The sequence below is a fragment of the Saccoglossus kowalevskii genome, chromosome 13 (assembly GCF_978046115.1).
Source record: "Saccoglossus kowalevskii chromosome 13, keSacKowa6.1, whole genome shotgun sequence".
In the NCBI taxonomy this organism is placed as follows: domain Eukaryota; kingdom Metazoa; phylum Hemichordata; class Enteropneusta; family Harrimaniidae; genus Saccoglossus; species Saccoglossus kowalevskii.
Window position 1 is genome coordinate 9,441,878 of NC_140653.1, and position 26,208 is coordinate 9,468,085.

Genomic DNA, 26,208 nt, shown 5'->3' on the forward strand with positions numbered 1-26,208 from the left:
TCATTTGTTAAATGATTCAGTTGGAAATGTTAATGATCAGACAACAGGTAATAAGTTCATGCTAAAAACTTCAGTACAAGGAAGTTTTCATCAAGGTCATCATCAATTTTTAGATAACAGTGGAAAACAGTGTGTTGCAAATAGCTTAGTTTCTATGATATTCAGTCAAATCAAATGTGTAGATTCATGGGAATTGGAAGACTTGGATATAATACTGCAAACTGGTAATGAATTGTATGGCTTTTTACAACAGTCTACAACTGTTAATTCAGAACTGTTATTAGTGACAGAATTACCACAAACAGTTGATTTATTTGACACCCAGTTTACTTTGAGTGTTGGTGACTCATTATTTGGTATTATTGGTGAAAGTGATGATGAGAACACATTTCTTACATCATTTGACAATGCACTTGATATATCATTAACTGAATATAATTCATGCTTTGTTATATTTGGCGGAGCAGCATTTGCTGTGATCAAGAATGATGGATTTTATTGGATCTTTGATTCACATTCAAGAAATTCCAAAGGCATGGTAGCACCTGATGGATTAAGCATAGTAATCAAGTTCAGTAGTATTGAGATGGTGTATAAACATTGTTGTGATCTTGCTGTATCCATGCACGTGCATGAAAATGAACAGTTTGAAGTTACGGGTATAAATGTTAATGCTGAAAAGTATCATGTTATTGACACTGAAACTCAGTCAGATAATGAAGTGGAGTTAGTTGAATCAGATCATACACCTTTTTTATATCAACCCTTGTCCTCTGAGATGTGTCAAAGATTGTGCACTGAACTTAGTTTACAAAATGAAAGAGAAAGATTTGGGTTTCATACTGAAAATTTTGAAATGGGTGAACCATGCAAAACCAAATCTATCCAAGGGGATGGTAATTGTTTTTTCCGGGCTTTGTCATATGTACTATCTGGAAGTGAGGATAACCACATGCAAATCAGATTAGCCATTGTAAATCATCTAAAGAAAAATAACCCTGTATTTTACCCCTTTTTAAGACCAGGCCATGAGTCTGTTGATGATTACATTATAGTATCTGGTATGCAATATGCTCAAACGTGGGCAACAGAAGTTGAAATACTTGGAGCTGCTGATCTATTAAGAACAGATATTTGCACATTTAGCCGAGGTAAATGGATTAAATACTCCAACTATCAGCTTAACAAGAGTGTATCCAATAATGGAAAAGCAATATACTTAAAACACGCCATGGAAATACATTATGAAGTGGTTGAATGTGTCAAGCATGCTGGTGATGTGTTGTGTGACTGCTCCCAGAGCAATATTATAGACCAAGACAGGGTGTCAAAAATTGGAATGAAGAAAAGACGTCTAGAAAGCACAGAAACTGATATTGGAACAACAATGAAATTATTTAAAAATGATAGCAATATAGAGTCAGATGATGTACCAAATACTTTAACTAAACCAGCAAAAATTACACGATCTAGGGGCAGACGTGCCCATCTTAAAAGTTTGAAAGAATATTTTCAAAGAAAACAAAGTGCTAAACAAGCTGGGCAACATGTGGGTAAAAAACGTAAACTAGAGAAAGAGCGAGAGCGATATTACAATGATGACAGTTTTTGCCTAAGAAAAAAAAAGAACATGATTCAACATTATGCAAATAATAAGTCTCGCAGAGAAGCTGTGAAGACAAGAAGCATTACAAAATATAAATATGACGAAATGCACAGGGAGTCTATGAAAACTAGAAGCATTGGCAAATATAAAGATAATGAATCACACAGGAAGTGCATAAAAACTAGAAGCATTACTAAATATAAAGACGATGAATTACACAGGGAGTCTGTGAAATCTAGAAGCATTACTAAATATAAAAATGATGAATTACACAGAGAATCTGTAAAGGCAAGAAGCAAAGTGAAATATGAACAGAATGACATACATAGGGAAGTTTGTAAGACAAGGAGTAGAGCAAAATATAAATATAATCTGTCGCACAGAGAAGCTGTGAAAGCAAGGAGTATTACAACAAATAAAAAGAATGAACAGCATAGAAAAGATGTTTTAAATAGAACAACCACCAAGAGATTAATAGAATCAAATAAGAAACGACATTTTACAAATGTATTGGCTATGTTTAGAAATGAAATTGCCCATGGTCCAGATTTTGTCTGTGCAGTATGCCATCGGCGACTTTTCAGAAATCAAGTTATTCACTGTAAAAAAGAGATGTACACCAAAAAAGGTGGGAATGTTGCATTAATTGCGGATACGTGTATTACTGAAGATTACCTACACAAATGTACTAGTGATAGTGAATGTTTATATTTGAAAAATGGACAGTGTAAATTATGGATTTGTTTTACTTGTCAAAGGAAAATTCTGAGTGGTAAAATTCCATGTGAAGCAGTTACCAACAATCTTAATCTGAAGCCTATTCCAGATGAATTAAAATGCTTAAACTCTCTTGAACAACATTTGGTGGCATTGCACATACCTTTTATGAAACTGTTGGCTTTACCAAAAGGTGGACAGAATGGTGTTCATGGACCTGTTGTATGTGTCCCTTCTAGCATTGATAAAGCTACATCCATTTTACCAAGATGTGAATCAGATGACCAAATGATAAAAGTAAAATTGAAGCGGAAACTAACATACAAGGGCCATTATCAGTATCACTTTGTAAATGAGGCTCATATAAAGAATGCATTAGTATATCTCCAGAAGAACAATAAATGGTATAGTGATGTTTGTTTTAACAAAAATTGGGTTAATCCTTTAGCAAAAATTGAAGAAGAAATTGAAACACCAGATAGCGAAGATAGTGCCTCAAAGCATTTTGAAGAAAAAAATAGAGATTTTGCGGACAATGAAGAAGAAAAAGATGGATTACTTTTAGATACATGTCTTCAACCAGTTGATGTTGGACCCGAAGTTCTTGATCAACCTTCTGATGAAATATCTTGTATTGCCCCTGCTGAAGGAAATAGTCCAGTTAAAATGTTAATGGATGAGGGTAATGAAGCAAAGTCTTTTCCTGTATTGTATCCTGAAGGATCACCAACATTTCATGACAAACGCACTGAAAAAATCACATTGTCAAGATATCTGCATACTCGTTTGATGAATGCAGATGGTAGATTTGCAAAAAATACAGATTTTATATTTTATGCTCAGTATTTGTCAGAAGTACAACAAGTTGTCTCAAATGTGTCTATTGCCTTACGCAAAGGTTCTGGTAAAGCAGGTGGTCAATCTGTGACAGCTGCAACTCTAACAAATTCACAGTCATTGACTGACATTCTGAAGCACAATGAGGGATACAAGTTTTTGAAACCCATCCGTGGAACACCCCCTTTTTGGCAAAGTGCACAGAAAGATTTATTTGCAATGTTAAGACAGCTTGGTATACCTACATGGTTTTGTTCATTTTCATCTGCTGACACGAGATGGCCTGAAATAATTGAATGTATTCTTCGAGAAGAAGGTGATACACGAAGTTTTGAAGAGCTTGATTGGTCTGAAAAATGTTCTGTATTAAGAAACAACCCTGTAACTGCAGCTCGAATGTTTGAACACAGATTCCACTCCTTTTTGAAACAGTTAATAATGTCACCTGCAGCACCTATTGGCGAAATAGTAGATTATTTTTACCGTGTTGAATTTCAGCAACGTGGTTCTCCTCATACACATTGTCTTTTTTGGGTGAAGGATGCACCAATTATTGATAAAGATGATGACGAAGAAGTAACAACATTTGTGGACAAATATGTCACTTGTGAAATGCCATCTCCGGAACAAGATGAAGAACTTAATGAGATTGTGAATAGCGTACAAAAACACAGTACAAGACATTCAAAAACTTGCAGAAAACTTGGTACTACTTGTAGATTTAATTTCCCACGCCCACCTTCAGAAAAAAGCTTTATTGTTCGAACAGATGCAGACAAATCTAATGACAAAGAAGAGAAAACAATTGAAACTGATGATGTCATACAGAATTATGTTGATAGTGAATCAGAATATCAAGAAACAGACCAAAAAAATGAGATGACTAAAGATACAGCCATGGCAATTCTGACAAAAATCTGGAATATACTACTGAATTCTGAAAAGAACTTCACATCTGTTTCATCCTTGTTTGCTTACATTGAATTAACCCAAGAAAACTTCGAGAAAGCATGTGGCGTGTTGACAAAAAAAACAAGCATAGTTTTAAAACGGCAACCTTCTGATGTTTGGGTAAATCAATATAACAAAGATCTTCTGAGATGTTGGAATGCAAATATGGACATACAATATATTGTGGATGCCTACAGTTGTGTTGTGTATATTATTAGCTACATTTCAAAAGCGGAACGAGAAATGGGATTGTTGTTAGATCATGCACAGAGGGAAGCATCAAAAGAAGGGAATATGGATGCAAAACTTGCAATGAAAAAAATTGGAGGTGTATATCTTCACAACCGTGAGTTGAGTGCTCAGGAAGCTGTATACAGAGTTTGTAATTTGAGGTTAAAAGAATGCTCAAGAAAAGTACAATTTATTCCTACAGGCGATAATCCAATTAAAATGAGTCTTCCACTAGCAATTTTAAAGAGCATGAGTAAAGGCGGAGATCTCAACAATGAAAACATCTGGATGACAAGTATGCTTGATCGTTATAAGAATAGACCAAATAAAATTAATACCATGTGTCTTGCAAGTTTTGCTTCTGAATACAGAATTGTACCTACGTCAGAGGTAGAAAGAAAAAGAAATATTGATAACAATAAAGTTATTAAACTTAATAATGGTCTAGGTTATATGCAAAAGAGAACAAGAACTGATCCTGCAGTTGTCAGATATGCAAGATTTTCAGTAACTAAGCAACCAGAGAAGCATTATCAAAGTATATTGCAACTGTTTTTACCATACAGAGCTGAATGCCAGTTGAAACCTAAACAATTCCATTCATTTGAAGAGTTTTATCAAACTGGTGCTGTGAAATACAAGAACAATTGGCCTGAAAGGGTCAAATCTATAGTTGACAGAAATAAAGCAATGTTTGAGAAAGATGTTGATGTTATTGATGCAGCTGAGCAAATGCTTGAGTCATGCCCTCCTTTGGAAGATGCATGGGCACAAATTCACTCAGAGTCCGAGAAAGAAAGATTAGAGTGTTTAGAATCAGCTAGTACGAATTCGATATCTAATGAATCAGAAAGTGAAGATTCAATTCCAGACTTGTTGCACAAAGATAAAAAAGACGTTTGTAAAGAAGTATATAATCAGTGTGGAATGTCCAAAAATGAGGCTAAAATATTGATGAGATCACTTAATGATAAACAGCGTGATATATTCTACACTGTTCGACAATGGTGTTTAGATAAAGCTAATGGCAAGAATGTTGCACCATTTCACATGTTCTTAAGTGGAGGAGCAGGAACAGGAAAATCTCATGTTATCAAGGCTGTGTATTATGAGGCTTCAAGAATTCTTGCTCGTATTCTACCAAATCCAGATGATATTTCTGTTCTGTTAACAGCACCAACCGGTGTAGCTGCGTTCAACATAAATGCTACCACTGTCCATAGTACTTTCTCAATAGCAGTTGATGCCAAATTACCATATCAACCACTAGGACAAGATACATTAACCACCATTCGCTCCAAACTTAGTAGTCTGCAGATTCTTATTATTGATGAAATTTCAATGGTTGACAAGAAGTTGCTTTGTTATATACATGGGAGATTAAGGCAAATCAAACAGACTGGTGACTATTCACCATTTGGAAATGTTTCTGTGATTGCTGTAGGCGATTTTTATCAATTACCACCTGTAAAAGGAAAGGCTTTATATGTTAGTAGCGAAGGTATGGATCTGTGGAATGATTATTTCGCCATTGCTGAATTAACAGATGTTGTAAGGCAGCAAGATCAACAGTTTGCTGAGGCATTAAATAGCGTCAGAACACGAAGAAAATCTGATGAATTACCAGCAAGTGTTGTGAACATATTTCGTCTGTGTGAAACTGGTGAAGAGTACAATGGTATGCATATATTTGCAACAAATAAAGATGTAGATCTATGTAATATAAACATGCTTCATGCAACATGTTCAAACCCTATATGTATTAATGCTCAAGACTTTTCTAGAAATACTAAAACTAAAAATCTAGAACAGAGAGAGAGAAACTATGTTAAAGTCTACAATACAAACTTGGCAAAGACGGTTACTTTGGCTATAAATGCTCGTGTGATGTTAATTAAAAACATTGATGTATCTGATGGTCTAGTAAATGGTGTTTTTGGCAAAATTTCACATATTTCTTTTGAAGACAATAACATATTTCCATCCTGTATATATGTAGTGTTTGATAACGTGAAGGTTGGTACTAAACTACGCAGTAAATCTGGAAGCTTCTCTGTATTATCACCAAATAGCACACCTATAAAGCCATCAGAGGACAGAGTAAACAATGGCGGAGGCATTAGAAGACAATATCCATTAAAGCTAGCTTATGCGTGCACTATACACAAAGTACAAGGATTAACAGTAGAGAAAGCTGTAGTATCATTAAATAAAATATTTTCTCCAGGGCAAGCTTATGTAGCCTTGAGTAGAGTTAAGACATTAGATGGCCTTATTATTCAAGATTTCAAGGAATCGAGTATGTATTGCAATGAAAAGATTGAATCAGCTCTATTAAGCATGCCAAAATACTTGACATCAAAATCAGTGTCAGAGAAGGCTTGCCAATGTTCTATCTTGCTATACAATGTTGAAGGATTATTATCTCATTTTGAAGACATCAAATGCGATAAAAGATTTGTTAACATTGATTTTATGTGTTTCACAGAAACCTGGCTACTGGATGGGCAACTATATAGTGAATTGAAATTAAAAGATTTTGATTTTCATCACAAACCACGGTCATTATCTTATGATACATCTAATGAGATAACATCAGATTTGAAACAACAGGCACATGGAGGTGTAGCAGTTTATTCTAGCATTCATAAAAGTACTGAATTCCTCAAGCTACATGTGTCTAATTTGGAGTACTTAGCTTTTTATGTGAAAGACATACGTGTGTCAGTAGCTGTTATATATAGACCGCGGTCGTATAGAGCTAATGTGTTTCGAGAAAACCTATTGTGTCTGGTTTGTGAAATGAGTAAAATATCTGCAAGTAACATTATTATTGGTGATTTCAACGAAAATATACTTGTGTCTTCCAGTGTGCAGAACATTTTGGAAAAGCAAGGATTCAAACAATGTGTTGCCTTACCAACTACAGAAAGTGGAACGCTGATTGACCATGTATACATTAAAAACGCGGACATTCTTAATGTTGAAGTTATACAAACATATTATGGGTTTCATGATGCTGTGATTATTCGGTTTTGAAAGTATCATTATTTTGGTACACTCAACCTAGATTTATTATTATTGAAATTCCTACCTTGATTTCCTACCTTCATATAGATGTCAATATTGCTACAACTGGAATGCTAGAATCACACTTAAGTGATAAGTCTATTATAGGGAAAAATATAATGTATATAGATATTAAAACTACCTCCCTACTTTTACTACGCGAATAGCATTCCTGGGCGTGAAAGTAAAACTACGGGACACGCTCACCCACCCCACTCCACTTCACTCATTATAGGATTGGGAGGGGGGCACTTACTGACATGGATATTTCGCTAACTTTTTATAACAAAAAATAAATTTGATTGTTTTTTTAACAGATAAAATAGTTGCAGTTACGTGGCATTTATTTATTATATCTATTTTATGTTAGATTGTTTTGCAGATCAATGTAATGATGTTGACCACCATAATGTCATTGTTTACACGTGCTTAGTATAGATCGTTATGCTAGATATATAATGTAATTAAGGACTTTGAATATAGAACCTATATTGTGAGGTCTAATAATTTCAGCAGAGCAGTAACGTAATTGCAACTTCACTTTAAGACATCATTTATAATTTCAATTATTCACACGATATCGGTGAAGTGCCCCCCCCCCTCCCAATAAAAAATATAATTTATCTATACTACTCAAAACAATTCAGGGAACACATTGCTTCTGACATTATATATTGTTTAATCTTATGTAACTGTTATATTGACACAACCTTGCATGTTTGGTTTGGGTTCCAATATAGGAAAATTAAATGTAGCAATGAAATTGAAAAGTTTATCATAAACCTGATCGAAATGCATGTTATGTTGTCACACATTCTACAAGCATGACACCACGTCATTAACAATTTGAGCATTGAAGTGGACGAATATTAACTGTGACACCTATATGTGTAAAAGCTTTTCAACAGCACAGAAATGACTAAGGTTAAGTCACCCATTTGTGACAACTTTAGATAAGAGTGATACCATCTTGTCGCAATCTTATCTGCCATCTTGCATTTAGTTAAAACAACAACGGTTTTAACAGCCAAACTATGGCCATCAATGTCAAATTCAGCGCCTTTGGAACATAAATCATACCAAGCCAAGTCAATGATCTCATGGATGATGCGATTGAAATATCATTTCATACAAGCTGGTGAACACTTCATCGATGCCACAGTTAGGATAGCATAATCACTTAATGTGGCAACAGCATTATGATACAAGTTGATTAACGTCTCCCCTTCTCCATAGCCGAATTACATCAAACATAGAAGCCTGCTGGACAATGAATATATGTTGTAGAAGTTTGAAATGGTAAACCGAGCCACACCATGCACTTGATGTCACATATTGCCTATGTCAATACTGGTTCCCTCGCAGAACGAGTTATCCAGAATCACAATGTGGTTCTAGATAAGGTCGCTCCACTATAGACATGATCTTCTCTGTGAGACAACTCCAGGAAAAGTGCAGGGAAAAGTGGCAACCTTGATACTTGGCTTTCGTAGACCTTACCAAGGAGTCGACCGCAGTGGCTTATTCAGTCTTCTTCAGTGCATAAGCTGCCCACCAAAGCGTCTAAGCCTCATCAAGTCTTTCCATACAGACATGAAAGGCACTGTCAGCTTCGACAGGGATTCATCTGAACCATTCAACATTCACAGCGGTGTTAAGCAAGGATGCAAGCTCGCCCCACATTCTTTGGGATCTTCTTCTCTCTCCTTCTGTACTGCGCCTTCGGCTTTTCATCTGGCGGTGTCTACGTTCACACCAGACACAACAGAAAACTCTTCAAGTGGGCTCGTGTCCAAGCTAAGTCTAAGATCACACGTGTTCCTCTCAGTAAAATGTTTGCTGATGATGCTGCTCTTGTGAGTCACACCCATCTTCAACGACTTATGGGCCGCTTCTCTAAAGCCTGCAAAGAGTTCGCGCTCACAATCAGCATTGAGAAAACGGAGGTAATGGCACAGGATCCTCAAATACCACCCTGCATCCAAATCGATGACTCGCAGTTGGCTGTGGTCGACAACTTCAGATACTTGGACTCAAACATCTCTCAGAACCTGTTCCTTGATGCAGAGATAAATGCTCGCATTGGTAAAGCCACAGGAGTGATGTCCAAGCAGACAAAGAGAGTCTGGGAGAACGAAAACCTCTTAGGACGAAGTTGAAAAACTACCACGCATGTGTTTTCAGAACTCTTCTATACAGTAGTGAAACATGGGCAATTTACACAAAACAGGAGGCTAAACTAAACGCCTACCACATGAGGTGCCTACGTCGACCATTAGGGATCACCTGGGAGGACGAGATCACCAACTATGAAGTTCTCAGCAAGGCCAAGACAACATCAACCTTCGCCATGCTGAGCCAAAGACGACTGCGCTGACTGGGTCATGTTAGCCGTATGGACAAGATACGTCTTTCAAAGGACTTGCTATGGAAGGAACACGCCCAGTTGGTCAGTCACACCTGAGGTTCTCTGATATCTGTAAAACAGACCTCAAGGGTACTCACATAGACACACAGTCATGGGAGATGCCGATGGCCGCTCAGCATGGAGACAACCAGTCAGCAAAGCAATCCAGGGCACGAAAGACAGCGACAGAAGCGACTGAGAAGTAAAGAATCTACTAGCTCACTCGACAACTCAGTTTTCATCTGCGGGGACTGTGGCAGTGACTGTCACTCAAGGATTGAGCTCTACAGCCACCACATACGCTACTCAAGTTCAACCACATCATGGCGCAACCCATCGTCTTCCTAGACGGATGGAGGCTGACGACGACAATACTGGACAAAACATTCTAATTTGATTGACTTGGTATTCATCTAATATGGGCCCAATTAACTATGCATAGTATTTACTGTCATGTGATGGATAAACTGTTCATATTATCGTGCATGTGTTGTACAATGTTGTGTCACCAATTATAATACATTCATTATTATAATTTTCATTCCTGTGAAATGTGCTATCATAACATGCATTTTGCTCTGATTTATTGTAGTTGTAACTGAAAAAACAAGAAATTATGTTTGAATCGGGCTATTTCGGTGTCCTCTAAACTATTTTGAGTAGTTTAATTAATGAAATAGGAATTTGTTATCGTTTTTCTGGGTTGTAAATTATACCTTATTTCTTTTAGCCTAATTATTATCAGAAATACAGAATCTGTTTAGGTAAAATAAACGAAACTTTAATATATGGTTAGAACAATGTCTTCAAAGCAACGAAATGTAAAGATTCATTTTTAATCCTGTAGCCTTGTTGTTTCTCAATGTTATGTTAAACATATTTTCACAGAAGAAATCCGAGCATGGGTTCTCTGAATTCTATATTTGCCATATATATTATGAATATGTAATAAGACCATATATTATATATATTTAGTGAAGTACGAGGATCGTATATTATGTCAGTGTCAGTCAAAAATTATTTGTGCGTATGTATATACTCTATGACGCTATCAGAACGTTAAAAACATAAAATCTGAGGTGATAGACATAGTTATCTAAGAAAGACAATGAATAGCGCATCAGCTGCATTGTACTGATTTTATAATCATGTAACTGTTGTGATATATTCTAGTGTTGTTGAATATACATGATTTCACTATAATTTTAATTTTCAATTAGATTTTGAAAACCAGTTTCTTTTTTGTTTCACATTATGAACTTAGCTGATGAACTTCTTTACTGATATATAATGTCATTTGCTTATTTAGATGACTGTATCATATGTATCCTAAACCACATGTAATAGTTTTTGTACATATTTTTATTGATGTTGCCAAAATAAATGAATCATTACTTAAATAACAAAACTACGTGATTTACTCAGTTATATGTTAAGGAATCTCCTAAGCAAATGTTTCTTATATTACTGTACCCTGGCTTGACAAACACATGCATGTGAGGATTAGAACAATGAATGCATGACACAATTATACCAATAGATGCATATTCATACTGAAAACTGTTCAGGATTTTATAATTGTGCACATTTGATGAACCACATAACCATATCCATCTAATCGGTTTCCCACATATTGTGCCATATTTTCTTACTTCTCTATATACAATAGTTCTTATAACATTAGGTTCAGGCACACTTAATGAATAATACACTGTTGGCTAACATGTTTGCAATTAAATCAAACGGATGCAAATATATCTATATATCCACTGGAAATGACAGTTCTTATTCTGTGATACTTTTGGTTAATAAAAATAATTATTTTCGTTATTTTTATATCATCATTAATAAAAGTACTTTCGAGACGTTATGAATATATAAAGATAGATTATGCTAAAATTTGTATAAATAGTATTTCATTCATATGCTGTAGGGCATTTCTAGTTAACATTAAATTCACGAACATGATCAACTCACTACAAGGAGGCTGTATGCTGTATGTCGTAACAATAGTTTTAAGAAGCTTTGTTGTTTTAACTAAATGCAAGATGGCAGACAATCTATACAATATATGGATTTCATTTCACAGGAATATGATAAACTTAATGCAAGGATTCCACATACTGAATTTTTTATCAGTCTGGCAAACAGTTCATGAGTTATTGAACTTTTTCTCTTTTACTAAATTCAAGATGGCTGCCAATGGAAGCCATTTTTCAATAATCTGTTTCAGTAACTTTGTAGAGCCATCAACATAGGTGCCATATTCTAAATTGCTAGTCAACCATGCAAGGCAGTTTTTAAGAAGTAAATTTGTTCGAATTTTTTTCCTTGTTTTTTTTTGATAAATTCAAGATGGCCGCCAAAACCACTTGAATCATAGAAAATATTTTCATGAACACATAACCATCTTATTCAAGGGATGCTATATGCCAACTTTGGTTTCAATCTGGCAAATTGTTCACGAGTTATAGCATAATTTCACTTTTTACTAAATCCAAGATGGCTGCCAAAGGTAGCCATTTTTCAAAAATCTGTTTTAGTAAATTTGTAGAGCTATCAACAGAGATACTATATGCTGAATTGCTTTTCAAACAAGCAAGCAGTTTTTGACAAGATAATTTTTTGAGGTTTTTTACATTTTTGTGATAAATTCAACATGGCCGCCAAAACCACTTGAATCATGGGAAATATTTTCATGAACACATAGTCATCTTATTGAACGGATGTTGTATGCCAAGTTTTGTTTAAATCTGGCAAATTGTTCATAAGTTATAGCGTAATTTCATTTTTTACTAAATCTAACATGGCTGCCAAAAGAAGCCATTTTTCGCAAATCTGCTTCAATAACTTTGTAGAGCTATCAACAGAGATACTATATGCTGAATTGCTTTTCAAACAAGCAAACAGTTTTTAAGAAGATAATTTTTTGAGGTTTTTTGCATTTTTGTGATAAATTCAACATGGCCGCCAAAACTACTTGAACCATGGGAAATATTTTCGTGAACACATAATCATCTTATTGAACAAATGTTTTATGCCAACTTTGGTTTCAATCGGGCTAATTGTTCATGAGTTATAGCGTACTTTCACTTTCGAAAAAATCCAAGATGGCTGCCAAAGGAAGCCATTTTTCAAAAATCGGCTTCAGTAACTTTGTAGAGCTAGCAACAGAGATACTATATGCTAAATAGATTGTCAAACAAGCAAACAGTTTTAAACATGATAATTTTTTGAGGTTTTTTGCATTTTTTTGATAAATTCAAGTCGGCCGCCAAAAACACTTGAATCATGGGAAATATTTTTATGAACACATAATCATCTTATTGAAGGGATGTTGTATGCCAACTTTGGTTTAAATCTGGCAAAATGTTCATGAGTTATAGCGTACTTTCACTTTTTACTAAATCCAAGATGGCTGCCAAAGGAAGCCATTTTTCAAAAATCTGCTTCAGTCACTTTGTAGAGCAATGGCCATAGGTGCTGCAAAGCAAATGTCTAATCACATGAACGAGCCATTTTTGAGAAGAAGATTTTAAAAGTTTTTTGTCAATTTTCACAAAATCCAATATGGCGGCCAAGGTCACATGACCGCTAAAGATTTTATTGCTGATATTTGTTAGACATGAGCCAATGATGCCACACAAAAAAACCCGAAGTTCCTAGACCCTCAGAAAGTGGTGCAATTGAGCACTTCCGGTTTGTGTTCTACCTAAGATGGCTGCCAGGTCATGTGACCTACATGGCTGGTTTTGGGATATGCACCACAACTCATGGCCCTTCATCAGCATGCAAAATGACTAATCAATCGCAGCATTATTTTTCAAGTTACAGTGATTTATAAAAACGGCGGAAAAATAATAATAATAAGAATAATTAACGGCTTTCAAGAAAAGGGACCATAACACTATTAAATTTGGAAAAAAAAGTTTGAAGATTTGATTTGTGCAATGTATATACGTGTAGGTTACATGACGTTCTGGCCCAATGCCTTCATTATAGCGGTATTTCTATGTCTCTAACTTCAATAGTGCTCGAGATATTGTATATATGCATATTGAATGAGTTCTATGACCATATATGGTCAACGGATATGTTGGCCAATTCTCTTTCCATTGCCTTCAATATAGCGTTGGTACCCTGTCTGTACATGCAATACTGCTTGAAATATTAGAGACATGCATATTTAATGAGATCTATGACCATATATGGTCAACGGATATGTTTGCCAATTCTCTTGTCCATTGCCTTCAATATATCATTGGTACCATGTTTATACTTGCAATGGTGCTTGAGATATTGGAGACATGCATATTTAATGAGTTCTATGACCATATATGGTCAACGAATATGTTGGTCAATTTTCTTGTCCATTGCCTTCGGTATACCGTTAGTTCCATGTTTGTACATGCAATAGTGCTTGAGATATTGGAGACATGCATATTTAATGAGTTATATGACCATATATGGTCATTGAAGATGTTGACAATTTCTCTTGTCCAAAGCCTTCAATATAGCAATGGTTCCATGTCTGTATGTGCAATAGTCCCTGAGATATTATAGGTATGCATATTTAATGAGGTATATGACCTTATATGGTCAACGAATATGTTGGCTCATTCTCTTGACCATTTCCTTCAATATAGCGTCAGTTTCACGTTTGTACATGCAATAGTGCTTGAGATATAAGAGACATGCATATTTAATGAGTTCTATGACCATATATGGTCAACGAATATTTTGGCCAATTCTCTTGTCCGTTGCCTTCAATATACCGTTAGTTCCATATTTGTACATGCAATAGTTTTTGAGATACAAGAGACATGCATATTTAATGAGTTCCAAGATGGCGGCCGAACCACGTGACTAATCGAAAATCTGTTTCAGTCACTTTTAATGGCATGACATGTAGAAGGTATATACAAATTTTCAGGCAAAACGGTCCAGCCGTTTCAGAGAAGAAGTTGTTTGAAGTTGGCGGAAGAATAATAATAATAATAATAATAATAATAATAATAATAATAATAATAATAATAATAATAAACTTAACAAAAACAATAGGCTTTCAAGCCTGAAGGGACTTGAAAGCCTAAATATAGCTGCATAGCAGCGATGACGGGTTTCGAGCCTGCGTGGCTCATGGCAAATTGCACTTGCTCGATGTGATTATTTGGCGAATGTTTCATGTCTAGAATGAAAGATAGCAGACAAACTACACAACATATGGATTTGATTTCACAGGAATATGATAAACTTAATGCAAGGACAAATAGTTCATGAGTTATAGAACTGTTTCTCTTTTACTAAATTCAAGATGGCTGCCAAAGGAAGCCATTTTTCGATAATCTACTTTAGTAACTTTGTAGAGCTATCAACAGAGATACTATATGCTAAATTGCTTTTCAAACAAGGAAGCAGTTTTTAACAAGATAATTTTTTGAGGTTTTTTGAATTTTTGTGATAAATTCAACATGGCCGCCAAAACCACTTGAATCATGGGAAATATTTTCATGAACACATAATCATGTCATTGAGCGGATGTTGTATGCCAAGTTTTGTTTAAATCTGGCAAATCGTTCATAAGTTATAGCGTACTTTCACTTTTTTACTAAATCCAAGATGGCTGCCAAAGGAAGCCATTTTTCGAAAATCGGCTTCAGTAACTTTGTAGAGCTATCAACAGAGATACTATATGCTAAATAGATTGTCAAACAAGCAAGCAGTTTTTAAGATAATAATTTCTTGAGGTTTTTTGAATTTTTGTGATAAATTCAACATGGCCGCCAAAACCACTTGAATCATGGGAAATATTTTCATGAACACATAATCATGTCATTGAGCGGATGTTGTATGCCAAGTTTTGTTTAAATCTGGCAAATCGTTCATAAGTTATAGCGTACTTTCACTTTTTTACTAAATCCAAGATGGCTGCCAAAGGAAGCCATTTTTCGAAAATCGGCTTCAGTAACTTTGTAGAGCTATCAACAGAGATACTATATGCTAAATAGATTGTCAAACAAGCAAGCAGTTTTTAAGATAATAATTTCTTGAGGTTTTTGGCATTTTTGTGATAAATTCAAGATGGCCGCCAAAACCACTTGAGTCATGGGAAATATTTTTATGAACACATAATCATCTTATTGAGTGGATGTTGTATGCCAAGTTTTGTTGAAATCTGGAAAATTGTTCATAATTTATAGCATAATTTCACTTTTCACTAAATCCAAGATGGCTGCCAAAGGAAGCCATTTTTCAAAAATCTGCTTCAGTACCTTTGTAGAGCTATCAACAGAGATACTATATGCTAAATTGATTGTCAACCAAGCAAGCAGTTTTTAAGAAGATAATTTTTTGAGGTTTTTTGCAATTTTTTGATAAATTCAATATGGCCGCCAAAACCACTTGAATCATGGGAAATATTTTTATGAACACATAATCATCTTATCGAAGGGATGTTGTATGCCAACTTTGGTTTAAATCTGGCAAATTGTTCATGAGTTATAGCGTACTTTCACTTTTTACTAAATCCAAGATGGCTGCCAAAGGAAGCCATTTTTCAAAAATCTGCTTCAGTCACTTTGTAGAGCTATGGCCATAGGTGCTGCAAAGCAAATGTCTAATCACATGAACGAGCCATTTTTGAGAAGAAGATTTTAAAATTTTTTTGTCAATTTTCACAAAATCCAATATGGCGGCCAAGGTCACATGACCGCTAAAGATTTTATTGCTGATATTTGCTAGACATGAGCCAATGATGCCACACAAAAAAACCGGAAGTTCCTAGACCCTCAGAAAGTGGTACAATTGAGCACTTCCGGTTTGTGTTCTACCTAAGATGGCGGCCAGGTCATGTGACCTACATGGCTGATTTTGGGGTATGCACCACAACTCATGGCCCTTCATCAGCATGCAAAATGCCTAATCAATCGCAGCATTATTTTTCAAGTTACAGTGCTTTAAAAAACGGTGGAAAAATAATAAGAATAAATATAGCTGCATAGCAGCGATGACGGGTTTCGAGCCTGCGTGGCTCATGGCAAATTGCACTTGCTCGATGTGATTATTTGACGAATGTTTCATGTCTAGAATGAAAGATAGCAGACAAACTACACAACATATGGATTTGATTTCACAGGAATATGATAAACTTAATGCAAGGACAAATAGTTCATGAGTTATAGAACTTTTTCTCTTTTACTAAATCCAAGATGGCTGCCAAAGGAAGCCATTTTTCGATAATCTACTTTAGTAACTTTGTAGAGCTATCAACAGAGATACTATATGCTAAATTGCTTTTCAAACAAGGAAGCAGTTTTTAACAAGATAATTTTTTGAGGTTTTTTGAATTTTTGTGATAAATTCAACATGGCCGCCAAAACCACTTGAATCATGGGAAATATTTTCATGAACACATAATCATCTCATTGAGCGGATGTTGTATGCCAAGTTTTGTTTAAATCTGGCAAATCGTTCATAAGTTATAGCGTACTTTCACTTTTTTACTAAATCCAAGATGGCTGCCAAAGGAAGCCATTTTTCGAAAATCGGCTTCAGTAACTTTGTAGAGCTATCAACAGAGATACTATATGCTAAATAGATTGTCAAACAAGCAAGCAGTTTTTAAGATAATAATTTCTTGAAGTTTTTGGCATTTTTGTGATAAATTCAAGATGGCCGCCAAAACCACTTGAGTCATGGGAAATATTTTTATGAACACATAATCATCTTATTGAGTGGATGTTGTATGCCAAGTTTTGTCGAAATCTGGAAAATTGTTCATAATTTATAGCGTAATTTCACTTTTCACTAAATCCAAGATGGCTGCCAAAGGAAGCCATTTTTCAAAAATCTGCTTCAGTACCTTTGTAGAGCTATCAACAGAGATACTATATGCTAAATTGATTGTCAACCAAGCAAGCAGTTTTTAAGAAGATAATTTTTTGAAGTTTTTTGCAATTTTTTGATAAATTCAATATGGCCGCCAATACCACTTGAATCATGGGAAATATTTTTATGAACACATAATCATCTTATCGAAGGGATGTTGTATGCCAACTTTGGTTTAAATCTGGCAAATTGTTCATGAGTTATAGCGTACTTTCACTTTTTACTAAATCCAAGATGGCTGCCAAAGGAAGCCATTTTTCAAAAATCTGCTTCAGTCACTTTGTAGAGCTATGGCCATAGGTGCTGCAAAGCAAATGTCTAATCACATGAACGAGCCATTTTTGAGAAGAAGATTTTAAAATTTTTTTGTCAATTTTCACAAAATCCAATATGGCGGTCAAGATCACATGACCGCTAAAGATTTTATTGCTGATGTTTGCTAGACATGAGCCAATGATGCCACACAAAAAAACCGGAAGTTCCTAGACCCTCAGAAAGTGGTGCAATTGAGCACTTCCGGTTTGTGTTCTACCTAAGATGGCGGCCAGGTCATGTGACCTACATGGCTGGTTTTTGGATATGCACCACAACTCATGGCCCTTTATGAACATGGAAAATAGCAAATGAATTGCAGCATTATTTTTCAAGTTACAGTGCTTTAAAAAACGGTGGAAAAATAATAAGAATAATAATAATAATAAACATAGCAATTACAAAAGGGTTTCGCCCCATAGGGCTCGAAACCCTAATAATAATAAATATAGCTGCATAGCAGCGATGACGGGTTTCGAGCCTGCGTGGCTCATGACAAATTGCACTTGCTCGATGTGCTTATTTGACGAACGTTTCATGTCTAGAATGCAAGATAGCAGACAAACTACACAACATATGGATTTGATTTCACAGGAATATGATAAACTTAATGCAAGGACAAATAGTTCATGAGTTATAGAACTTTTTCTCTTTTACTAAATCCAAGATGGCTGCCAAAGGAAGCCATTTTTAAAAATCTACTTCAGTAACTTTGTAGAGCTATCAACAGAGATACTATATGCTAAATTGCTTTTCAAACAAGCAAGCAGTTTTTAACAAGATATTTTTTTGAGGTTTTTTGAATTTTTGTGATAAATTCAACATGGCCGCCAAAACCACTTGAATCATGGGAAATATTTCCATGAACACATAATCATCTCATTGAGCGGATGTTGTATGCCAAGTTTTGTTTAAATGTGGCAAATCGTTCATAAGTTATAGCGTACTTTCACTTTTTACTAAATCCAAGATGGCTGCCAAAGGAAGCCATTTTTCGAAAATCTGCTTCAGTAACTTTGTAGAGCTATCAACAGAGATACTATATGATAAATAGATTGTCAACCAAGCAAGCAGTTTTTAAGAAGATAATTTTTTGAGGTTTTTTGCAATTTTTTGATAAATTCAATATGGCCGCCAATACCACTTGAATCATGGGAAATATTTTTATGAACACATAATCATCTTATCGAAGGGATGTTGTATGCCAACTTTGGTTTAAATCTGGCAAATTGTTCATGAGTTATAGCGTACTTTCACTTTTTACTTAATCCAAGATGGCTGCCAAAGGAAGCCATTTTTCAAAAATCTGCTTCAGTCACTTTGTAGAGCCATGGCCATAGGTGCTGCAAAGCAAATGTCTAATCACATGAACGAGCCATTTTTGAGAAGAAGATTTTAAAAAATTTTTGTCAATTTTCACAAAATCCAATATGGCGGCCAAGGTCACATGACCGCTAAAGATTTTATTGCTGATATTTGCTAGACATGAGCCAATGATGCCACACAAAAAAACCGGAAGTTCCTAGACCCTCAGAAAGTGGTGCAATTGAGCACTTCCGGTTTGTGTTCTACCTAAGATGGCGGCCAGGTCATGTGACCTACATGGCTGATTTTGGGGTATGCACCACAACTCATGGCCCTTCATCAGCATGCAAAATGCCTAATCAATCGCAGCATTATTTTTCAAGTTACAGTGCTTTAAAAAACGGTGGAAAAATAATAAGAATAATAATAAATATAGCTGCAGAGCAGCTATTAACGGCTTTCAAGAAAAAAGGGCCATAACACCATTAAATTTGGAAAAAAAAGTTTGAAGATTTGATTTGTGCAATGTATATAAGTGTAGCTTACATGACGTTCTGGCCCAATGCCTTCATTATAGCGCTATTTCCATGTCTCTAACTTCAATACTGCTTGCAATATTAGAGACATGCATATTAAATGAGTTCTATGACCATATATGGTCAACGGATATGTTGGCCAATTTCCTTTCCCAGTGCCTTCAAAATAGCATTGGTACCATGTTTATATATGCATTAGTGCTTGAGATATTGGAGACATGCATATTTAATGAGTTATATGACCATATATGGTCATTGAAGATGTTGACAATTTCTCTTGTCCAAAGCCTTCAATATAGCAATGGTTCCATGTCTGTATGTGAAATAGTGCCTGAGATATTATAGGTATGCATATTTAATGAGGTATATGACCTTATATGGTCAACGGATATGTTGGCCAATTCTCTTTTCAATTGTCTTCAATATAGTGTTTGTTCCATGTTTGTACATGGAATAGCGCTTGAGATATTAGAGACATGCATATTAAATGAGTTCTATGACCATATATGGTCAACGAATATTTTGGCCAATTCTCTTGTCCGTTGCCTTCAATATACCATTAGTTCCATGTTTGTACATGCAATAGTTTTTGAGATACAAGAGACATGCATATTTAATGAGTTCCAAGATGGCGGCCGAACCACGTGACTAATCGAAAATCTGTTTCAGTCACTTTTAATGGCATGACATGTAGAAGGTATATACAAATTTTCAGGCAAAACGGTCCAGCCGTTTCAGAGAAGAAGTCGTTTGAACTTGGCGGAAGAATAATAATAATAATAATAATAATAATAATAATAATAATAATAATAATAATAATAAACATAACAAAAACAATAGGCTTTCAAGCCTGAAGGGACTTGAAAGCCTAAATATAGCTGCATAGCAGCGATGACGGGTTTCGAGCCTGCGTGGCTCATGACAAATTGCACTTGCTCGATGTGATTATTTGACTAACGTTTCATGTCTAGAATGCAAGATAGCAGACAAACTACACAACATATGGATTTGATTTCACAGGAATATGATAAACTTAATGCAAGGACAAATAGTTCATGAGTTATAGAACTTTTTCTCTTTTACTAAATCCAAGATGGCTGCCAAAGGAAGCCATTTTTCGATAATCTACTTTAGTAACTTTGTAGAGCTATCAACAGAGATACTATATGCTAAATTGCTTTTCAAACAAGCAAGCAGTTTTTAACAAGATATTTTTTTGAGGTTTTTTGAATTTTTGTGATAAATTCAACATGGCCGCCAAAACCACTTGAATCATGGGAAATATTTCCATGAACACATAATCATCTCATTGAGCGGATGTTGTATGCCAAGTTTTGTTTAAATCTGGCAAATTGTTCATAAGTTATAGCGTGCTTTCACTTTTTACTAAATCCAAGATGGCTGCCAAAGGAAGCCATTTTTCGAAAATCTGCTTCAGTAACTTTGTAGAGCTATCGACAGAGATACTATATGCTGAATTGCTTTTCAAACAAGGAAGCAGTTTTTAACAAGATAATTTTTTGAGGTTTTTTGAATTTTTGTGATAAATTCAACATGGCCGCCAAAACCACTTGAATCATGGGAAATATTTCCATGAACACATAATCATCTCATTGAGCGGATGTTGTATGCCAAGTTTTGTTTAAATCTGGCAAATCGTTCATAAGTTATAGTGTACTTTCACTTTTTACTAAATCCAAGATGGCTGCCAAAAGAAGCCATTTTTCGAAAATCTGCTACAGTAACTTTGTAGAGCTATCAACAAAGATACTATATGCTAAATTGATTGTCAAACAAACAAGCAGTTTTTAAGAAGATAATTTTTTGAGGTTTTTTGCAATTTTTTGATAAATTCAATATGGCCGCCAAAACCACTTGAATCATGGGAAATATTTTTATGAACACATAATCATCTTATTGAAGGGATGTTGTATGCCAACTTTGGTTTAAATCTGGCAAATTGTTCATGAGTTATAGCGTACTTTCACTTTTTATTGAATCCAAGATGGCTGCCAAAGGAAGCCATTTTTCAAAAATCTGCTTCAGTCACTTTGTAGGGCTATGCTCATAGGTGCTGCAAAGCAAATGTATAATCACATGAATTAGCCATTTTTGAGAAGAAGATTTTAAAATTTTTTTGTCAATTTTCGGAAAATTCAATATGGCGGCCAAGGTCACATGACCGCTAAAGATTTTATTGCTGATATTTGCTAGACATGAGCCAATGATGCGACACAAAAAAACCGGAAGTTCCTAGACCCTCAGAAAGTGGTGCAATTGAGCACTTCCGGTATGTGTTCTACCTAACATGGCGGCCAGGTCATGTGACCTACATAGCTGTTTTTTGGGTATGCACCACAACTCATGGCCCTTTATCAGCATGCAAAATAGCAAATAAATTGCAGCATTATTTTTCAAGTTACAGTGCTTAGAAAAAACGGCGGAAAAATAATAAGAATAAATATAGCTGCATAGCAGCGATGACGGGTTTCGAGCCTGCGTGGCTCATGGCAAATTGCACTTGCTCGATGTGATTATTTGACGAATGTTTCATGTCTAGAATGAAAGATAGCAGACAAACTACACAACATATGGATTTGATTTCACAGGAATATGATAAACTTAATGCAAGGACAAATCGTTCATGAGTTATAGAACTTTTTCTCTTTTACTAAATCCAAGATGGCTGGCAAAGGAAGCCATTTTTCGATAATCTACTTTAGTAACTTTGTAGAGCTATCAACAGAGATACTATATGCTAAATTGCTTTTCAAACAAGGATGCAGTTTTTAACAAGATAATTTTTTGAGGTTTTTTGAATTTTTGTGATAAATTCAACATGGCCGCCAAAACCACTTGAATCATGGGAAATATTTTCATGAACACATAATCATCTCATTGAGCGGATGTTGTATGCCAAGTTTTGTTTAAATCTGGCAAATCGTTCATAAGTTATAGCGTACTTTCACTTTTTTACTAAATCCAAGATGGCTGCCAAAGGAAGCCATTTTTCGAAAATCGGCTTCAGTAACTTTGTAGAGCTATCAACAGAGATACTATATGCTAAATAGATTGTCAAACAAGCAAGCAGTTTTTAAGATAATAATTTCTTGAGGTTTTTGGCATTTTTGTGATAAATTCAAGATGGCCGCCAAAACCACTTGAGTCATGGGAAATATTTTTATGAACACATAATCATCTTATTGAGTGGATGTTGTATGCCAAGTTTTATCGAAATCTGGAAAATTGTTCATAATTTATAGCGTAATTTCACTTTTCACTAAATCCAAGATGGCTGCCAAAGCAAGCCATTTTTCTAAAATCTGCTTTAGTACCTTTGTAGAGCTATCAACAAAGATACTATATGCTAAATTGATTGTCAACCAAGCAAGCAGTTTTTAAGAAGATAATTTTTTGAGGTTTTTTGAATTTTTTGATAAATTCAATATGGCCGCCAAAACCACTTGAATCATGGGAAATATTTTTATGAACATATAATCATCTTATCGAAGGGATGTTGTATGCCAACTTTGGTTTAAATCTGGCAAATTGTTCATGAGTTATAGCGTACTTTCACTTTTTACTAAATCCAAGATGGCTGCCAAAGGAAGCCATTTTTCAAAAATCTGCTTCAGTCACTTTGTAGAGCTATGGCCATAGGTGCTGCAAAGCAAATGTCTAATCACATGAACGAGCCATTTTTGAGAAGAAGATTTTAAAATTTTTTTGTCAATTTTCACAAAATCCAATATGGCGGCCAAGGTCACATGACCGCTAAAGATTTTATTGCTGATATTTGCTAGACATGAGCCAATGATGCCACACAAAAAAACCGGAAGTTCCTAGACCCTCAGAAAGTGGTGCAATTGAGCACTTCCGGTTTGTGTTCTACCTAAGATGGCGGCCAGGTCATGTGACCTACATGGCTGGTTTTTGGATATGCACCACAACTCATGGCCCTTTATGAACATGGAAAATAGCAAATGAATTGCAGCATTATTTTTCAAGTTACAGTGCTTTAAAAAACGGTGGAAAAATAATAAGAATAATAATAATAAATATAGCTGCATAGCAGCGATGACGGGTTTCGAGCCTGCGTGGCTCATGGCAAATTGCACTTGCTCAATGTGATTATTTGACGAATGTTTCATGTCTAGAATGAAAGATAGCAGACAAACTACACAACATATGGATTTGATTTCACAGGAATATGATAAACTTAATGCAAGGACAAATAGTTCATGAGTTATAGAACTTTTTCTCTTTTACTAAATCCAAGATGGCTGGCAAAGGAAGCCATTTTTCGATAATCTACTTTAGTAACTTTGTAGAGCTATCAACAGAGATACTATATGCTAAATTGCTTTTCAAACAAGGAAGCAGTTTTTAACAAGATAATTTTTTGAGGTTTTTTGAATTTTTGTGATAAATTCAACATGGCCGCCAAAACCACTTGAATCATGGGAAATATTTTCATGAACACATAATCATCTCATTGAGCGGATGTTGTATGCCAAGTTTTGTTTAAATCTGGCAAATCGTTCATAAGTTATAGCGTACTTTCACTTTTTTACTAAATCCAAGATGGCTGCCAAAGGAAGCCATTTTTCGAAAATCGGCTTCAGTAACTTTGTAGAGCTATCAACAGAGATACTATATGCTAAATAGATTGTCAAACAAGCAAGCAGTTTTTAAGATAATAATTTCTTGAGGTTTTTGGCATTTTTGTGATAAATTCAAGATGGCCGCCAAAACCACTTGAGTCATGGGAAATATTTTTATGAACACATAATCATCTTATTGAGTGGATGTTGTATGCCAAGTTTTGTCAAAATCTGGAAAATTGTTCATAATTTATAGCATAATTTCACTTTTCACTAAATCCAAGATGGCTGCCAAAGGAAGCCATTTTTCAAAAATCTGCTTCAGTACCTTTGTAGAGCTATCAACAGAGATACTATATGCTAAATTGATTGTCAACCAAGCAAGCAGTTTTTAAGAAGATAATTTTTTGAGGTTTTTTGCATTTTTTGATAAATTCAATATGGCCGCCAAAACCACTTGAATCATGGGAAATATTTTTATGAATACATTATCATCTTATCGAAGGGATGTTGTATGCCAACTTTGGTTTAAATCTGGCAAATTGTTCATGAGTTATAGCGTACTTTCACTTTTTACTAAATCCAAGATGGCTGCCAAAGGAAGCCATTTTTCAAAAATCTGCTTCAGTCACTTTGTAGAGCTATGGCCATAGGTGCTGCAAAGCAAATGTCTAATCACATGAACGAGCCATTTTTGAGAAGAAGATTTTAAAATTTTTTTGTCAATTTTCACAAAATCCAAAATGGCGGCCAAGGTCACATGACCGCTAAAGATTTTATTGCTGATATTTGCTAGACATGAGCCAATGATGCCACACAAAAAAACCGGAAGTTCCTAGACCCTCAGAAAGTGGTGCAATTGAGCACTTCCGGTTTGTGTTCTACCTAACATGGCGGCCAGGTCATGTGACCTACATGGCTGGTTTTTGGATATGCACCACAACTCATGGCCCTTTATGAACATGGAAAATAGCAAATGAATTGCAGCATTATTTTTCAAGTTACAGTGCTTTAAAAAACGGTGGAAAAATAATAAGAATAATAATAATAATAAACATAGCAATTACAAAAGGGTTTCGCCCCATAGGGCTCGAAACCCTAAATATAGCTGCATAGCAGCGATGACGGGTTTTCGAGCCTGCGTGGCTCATGGCAAATTGCACTTGCTCAATGTGATTATTTGACGAATGTTTCATGTCTAGAATGAAAGATAGCAGACAAACTACACAACATATGGATTTGATTTCACAGGAATATGATAAACTTAATGCAAGGACAAATAGTTCATGAGTTATAGAACTTTTTCTCTTTTACTAAATCCAAGATGGCTGGCAAAGGAAGCCATTTTTCGATAATCTACTTTAGTAACTTTGTAGAGCTATCAACAGAGATACTATATGCTAAATTGCTTTTCAAACAAGGAAGCAGTTTTTAACAAGATAATTTTTTGAGGTTTTTTGAATTTTTGTGATAAATTCAACATGGCCGCCAAAACCACTTGAATCATGGGAAATATTTTCATGAACACATAATCATCTCATTGAGCGGATGTTGTATGCCAAGTTTTGTTTAAATCTGGCAAATCGTTCATAAGTTATAGCGTACTTTCACTTTTTTACTAAATCCAAGATGGCTGCCAAAGGAAGCCATTTTTCGAAAATCGGCTTCAGTAACTTTGTAGAGCTATCAACAGAGATACTATATGCTAAATAGATTGTCAAACAAGCAAGCAGTTTTTAAGATAAT

General features: G+C 35.1%; 1 protein-coding gene across 1 annotated transcript in view; it reads left to right on the plus strand.

Moving 5' to 3' along the window:
* Positions 1–26,208, plus strand: part of LOC100367803 (AP-3 complex subunit beta-2-like) — a 127,178-nt gene that overhangs the window by 33,529 nt on the left and 67,441 nt on the right. The gene's annotated exons all lie outside the window — the stretch shown is intronic.